The following is a 6,000-nucleotide window of genomic DNA, read 5'->3' as shown; positions in this document are numbered from 1 at the left end:
CAGGTCCAGCTGTTTTGAGTCACTGAGTCTAGGACAGCGCTGGGTCTTCCAGTAAGCAGAACAAAGACAAAGTAATTTATTAAACCAAACGGTGCAAGACAATAACATTCTTCTGAAAGGACCAATTGTTTTTATAGGTTTTCCATTGCCAGTGAGAATGTTGTAAATAATTGTCTTGGATGTTGTGGTACCAAAAATGGCACCCTTCTGAATAGTAACACCTTAACAGTTGCATCAGAGCATGTGAGTGGACTGGAGCACGAGCTAAGTAGGGAGCAGAGCGAGGATATTTTGTATGGAGCATTGGCTTTTTCTCACACTCCATTTCCACTCCGTTACCGCTCACCTCAAAAGCCCAGGGCAGCGACTTCAAAGCAAATATAGTCCGGTTTTCCTTCCTTCAAATGTAATATTAGTTATGTGTTCACAATAGATGGTCACAGGAGATGGTGACTCTCATTAAAAAGGTAAATGACGTTGTAAAGCATAAAATGGATAGGAGCGACTCTTGAGCGGCACCATTTTCCCTGCGAGCAGTGAGAGCATGGGAGCAGAGCGGGGAAGTGGACGCAGAGCAGAGGACGGAGGGTAAACAAATCCTTGTGAGTGAGGAGTGGTTTTTCCCAGTGGTGTACGACTCCAGGATTTTTGGAGTCAACCCCGCCTCCGACTCCTGCTTTCAGAGTTGATGGAGTCTACTCTTTCTCGACTCTGACTTCAAAATTCGCACACTGCCCCAAAATTAATAAAAAAAATTCAGGATTGCAGTGCTTAAAAAAACTATTTCAAAGGGCTAGTGATGCATTTGGAGAACATTTGCCATTCTCTTCAGGACATAAATTAGCAGTGGAATTTGGAGTCAGAGTTGTGAGAGTCTAGTGGGAATTGATTCTTCTCCCTCTCAAAATAGGAGTCGACTCCCACTAGTTTTTCCAATGCTGTGTTTGTCATACTCTGCTAAATCCCATAAGACAAACTGGTAAAATGGCATTTCCTTACAGTATAGTAGCCTTTGCATTGCCAGTAATAATGCTTTCCGAATTCCTCTTCAAAACATAAATGTCTGGGATATTTCGGTGCCAAAATAGCACTCTCCTGATTTGTAACACTGCCAAAACCCAGTAAAGTTGAACAGGTACTGTAAGTTACTGGCTTACCTTACATTAATCCAAATTAACTTCATTAGAGGTTATAATTGAGTTCGCTGTGATGTACAGTAGAGTAGTGTTGATAGCACAATACAGCAAGTTTTAACCATGCAAGCTGTTTATTAATGGTTGCCTGGCAATGATGGGTTTGACCTCTGACCTACCATATCTGACCTACCATGTCCATGATGCCAAATAGAATGTTTCCTCAAGTCTCGAAGAAAGGCATACTAAAATTCCAGCTCATGTAATACTGTTTTCTAGGCATCCAGTCCATCTTTGTTTTCAATTTTATTTATCCAGACATACACAATAATACAACAGAGTCTGTATAGTCAGTAAGGGGATATTGATAAAGAGCAAAAGTGAGCGATCATCCTCAGTAGTATGATTATTTTTGGCAGTGATACTCAATATCAATCAGTGTCAATAACACGGTTAGAACAGCTGTAATATTCATGATTATGTTGATCATTCAAATCAGCGAGATGTCTTGTTTCCTTACAAAATACAATGGGGAATTTTGTAAGCATCTAATGAGAAACGCATAGTATTTGTATACATTCACTTTATTGCAAGAAGGTTTTCCTAAAGCAAGCATATTGATTTTTCATTTATTTTTATTTGCATAGTTCAAGCAGTTGTGTGTAATTTCCCCCAAAATAGCAACAGTTAATGTTAATAGTAAGATATAGTTGAAATTGGAAATATGTACATTGACCAGTGTGCTAAATCTTTCCCTAACATCGTTAGCCATAAATGCTACATTTGTTATCAAATATTGGACACCATTTATTTGGCTTTTTTGCGTTTCTCAACGCATCCAATGCCAATTGCTCCAAAAATACCTATATTTTCAAAATCATCTTTAACCTGGGCCTTCAAGACAATGCTCAAAAGCAATAAATTAAAAAAATATTTCATCAATAATCATTTTCTCCCCAATCTTGTGAAAAATGCAAAACATTCCTGATTACTGTTACTGTTACAAATGTAACCGTCGACTGAAACATAATTTTAGTCATCAAATACCCATGCGTATAAAAAATATCTACTGCATCTTCTGACTTACTATTCCCTTTCTCAAAAACAAGAAAAAATAGAACTATTTTCTTCAGACCAGTGATGTTTTTGCCAAGTGAGATTGATAAACTGCTTTGTGTATACAAATGTTGTTCACTTTCTATCAAACAGATGGGCAAATATAGCTTTCCTATACAGAAACAACATAACTTCTGAGCCACTTTGACAGCAAGAGACAGACGAAGGGATAGATGGAAGGGCGGAAGATAGAAAGAGAGTGAGAGGTGGGTGGATAGTGAGGAGGGAGAAATGAAGGGATGCAGTATGGAAGTTCCAATTCACTTTCACAGAGGCCACAGTTGAAATCTGGAGACACTAACAGGGAACAACGGATTTTCCTTATCAAAAGAGAAAGCCAAAAAACGCACACGATGGGTCAACAACTTGCACAGGAGGAGACAAGGTGTGTATAACACATTTCTGTACTGCATCACTTACTCCTGACTGCAGATGTTGACTGTTGGAGGGAGGGAAGAGTCATAGAATTAGAATTCTGGTCATTCCATCCAATCCATTATGAGTTCCACCCACCCTCAACTGTTTATCCTTTATGTCTTTATGGCTAATCTTGAATTACATGAGTTGGCAACGTCTCCTGTACTCTACAATATAGCTTTAGCCAATAAGATAATATCAAAATGTGACCAAAACTGGTTGATCACATATCAGAAATATTTCGCTCATAGAAAAATATTTGTGTGGATTTTGAGAGGTATAAACATGACTACATAAACCCGTTCCCCAAACACGCTAATATTTCAGACTCGTACTGTACTGTACATGGCACTGTATGATCATGTATCATGGGAATGCTACAGGTATAGGATGACAGATTTGATGATGATATGTGTACACTATTGTTAGTTGGCTGTAATGCAAGTTGCTGGCCCATCTTGACATAACCAAGTGTTTCAACTAGCAGACTTACAATTCTAAGGTCACTTCTTTTTTTCCCACATACTATATATATATATATATATATATATATATATATATATATATATATATATATATATATATATATTCTATATTATATTCATACATTTAGGTATTCACATAGCACTGAAGTAAGGTCCTAGCAGTGAGAGGACCACGAGGAGTCCAATGGCTTTAATGCTAAAGGTAGGAGGGCTACTCACATATCATATATGCAGTTATTAGAGAGCGAACAGTGGTTTCCGAGTGAGGCAGGGGTGCCCCTGCAGGCGTGCACACATATACACAGGTTCGATTGAACCCTGCGTTGAGCAAAAGGGGGAGTAGAGGATGTGTAGCTTGAATGGGGGGGGGGTGGGTGTCAGAGGTTGTGGAACCAGGAACTAAACACAGCCGGTGTGACACCTTTCTCCGTTAGCCTCCCCCTACAGTATGTGACCTTCTCCTGCTACACTACACTAGCACAACATGCTTCTGATTAGTTCTGCTGCTCTCTGCACCAATAAGAAACTCTTCTCCCCTCCCCAAATCCCTTGTTCCTGAAGTCCAGCTCCCACCGCACTCTTCACTATTCACCTTAACCAAGAGCCTTTCATCACGTACAGAAAGTCCGACCCTTGAACCGTTTGGTCCAGAATACAGTCCAAAATCCAGATACCGCCCTGAGCTGAGTTACGGAGATACGCTGTGTAGCATGGTGGAGAGTGTTGTTGAGTGCCATACACACTCCTTGCTCTCTGTCAAATGCATCAATAGTGAGAATTGCAACATTATGGTTTGTTTGCTTTAGTTTTGCGTTGTTCTCTGCCCTTATACGAAGCTCTTTTTTTGCCAGGCCTAGAAGAAGATGCGTGTAAGTGCAGTGAATGACAGACAGAGGGAGAGTGGAGGGCCCTGCTGTAGCGCCCTCAGGAGTTGGGAAGAGTGAACTTTCAGTCTCTCCATTATTTGGGTTTAGAACGTCCACTTGTAGCCAACTTGCTCACTTCCTCTGACAGTGTCCTGTTTTCTCTTCCTGTTGTTGTGTAGATCATTGGATAAATACACCGGTCTGGGAGACAAAACAAAAGCAGTTTCTTTGGGGTTTTCTCTTTTTTTTTACTCTCCAGTTAATCCTCAGAAGGACGCTCCGTCGAACTTAACAGCAGCTAGGGCTTGTGCTAAAGGGAGACACAGAGGAGAGAGAGAGAGAGAGAGAGAGAGAGAATTAATCAAAGTAGGAGAATTTTTCATTTGGATTCAAATTAAAAAGGAGGCTATTTCCACAGACAAAAATGTATCACATATATCCCCCCCCATCAGAGTCCCTATACTACAGTGAGGAAACATACAAATGATTTTTGACAAATTGGCATCCTTATCTGATTTGAAGATAAGAACCAAAAACTGAATACAGAAACACAAACATTGAAAAGTGGTACAATTCTGACTGCAGAAGCATTAGAAAAGCACTCAGGAATCTGTCCAGCTAAAACCATAGGGGACTGGACAACCAAGATGTGAGCATTCAAAATTGGGAGACATTGAAAGACACCATCAGACAAAAAAAGAGCATGTCAGACATCAGTTCAATGCAATTGAGGATCCATTGATTCAAACCATTTCTGGAATAATTCGAACCTTCTACATAAGCCACATCGGGAACAATTGGCTGTCCAAAACAGGGATGTATGGAAGAATCACTTTGAAAAATGATATGGAAATGTTACCATGAATTCGGCCCAAAAAGACATACATGATGAACTACAAATTATTTAATCAGTCATAAAAGACAAGTAGAACCCTCTAGATGTCCCAACGATAGAGCAATGATGGATTCATGGGTGAACAGGGAGTACAGCAGGGGACTGAGCACACAGCCCTGGGGGGTTGAGATGGTATTAGGGCAGTGTGCAGGGTGAAAGCAATGGTGTCATTTGTGGATCTGTTGGGGTGGTATGCAAATTGAAGTGGGTGGTCCAGTGTGGCAGGTAGTGAGGAGTTGAAGTGACCTCACCAACTTCTCAAAGCACTTCATGACGACAGACGTGAGAGCAACAGTTGAATTACAGTACCAGGGCACTGATGTGAGAGGCATGTGGTGTGGATTACAGATGATTACAGATTATAAATGGAGATCTGCACCAGACTAACTCAACAACTTCTATGCTCGGTTTGAGGGAAACAACACCGAGCCCCCCATAAAGGCCTTCGCTGCTTGCGAGGACAGGGCTGACGTGAGGAAGGCTTTCAAGGGTGTCAACATCCGCAAAGCAGCTGGCCTAGATGGCATTCTGGGCCACGTCCTCAGAGCATGCACTGACCAGCTGGCAGATGTCTTCACGGACATATTCAACCTCTCCCTGCCCCAGTCTGTAATCCCCACTTGTTTTAAGGTGACCACAATCGTTCCAGTTTGCAACTTGCCCCAATGACCACCAGATAATTTTAATAATTGGAACTTCTAAATAAGTCACATCAGGAAGAATTCACTAACAGGCATGTATGGAAGAATCACTTGTAAACTTGTAAAACTTGAAATGTTACAATGAATTCGGCCAAAAAGACATACATGACAAACCACAAATTACTTAAGACAGCTAGAACCCTCTAAATTTACCAATTACAGAGCAAAAACTATTGGCAAAAATAGACGTCCTAAACGCCTGTGATGCTGACAGATTGCTGAACACAATAAAAAAACACAAAGATTATAAATTCAGAACTGCAATCCTCAAACTACTCAACGCAGTTCCCCAACATCTGGAATCAAGTACTGATAACACCTATCTTTAAAAACAGAGACAAATTTGATCCAAGCAATTACAGAGGCATCTGTGTAAATAGCAACCTG

General features: G+C 40.6%; 1 protein-coding gene across 2 annotated transcripts in view; it reads right to left on the bottom strand.

Annotated features, from left to right (window-relative positions):
* Positions 1-1,698: 1,698 nt before the first annotated feature.
* plekha6 (pleckstrin homology domain containing, family A member 6) overlaps positions 1,699-6,000 on the bottom strand; it is a 92,215-nt gene continuing 87,913 nt past the window's right edge. For both annotated transcript variants that reach the window (XM_083667746.1, XM_083667749.1), the window contains exon 24: positions 1,699-4,327. The gene's annotated coding sequence lies outside the window, so the exon portion shown is untranslated. The remainder of the gene's footprint in view (positions 4,328-6,000) is intronic.

The sequence above is a fragment of the Argentina silus genome (assembly GCF_951799395.1).
Source record: "Argentina silus genome assembly, chromosome: 4".
Lineage (NCBI taxonomy): Eukaryota > Metazoa > Chordata > Actinopteri > Argentiniformes > Argentinidae > Argentina > Argentina silus.
The sequence above is the reverse complement of the archived record's forward strand: the minus strand, read 5'-3'. Positions and strand labels throughout refer to the sequence as shown.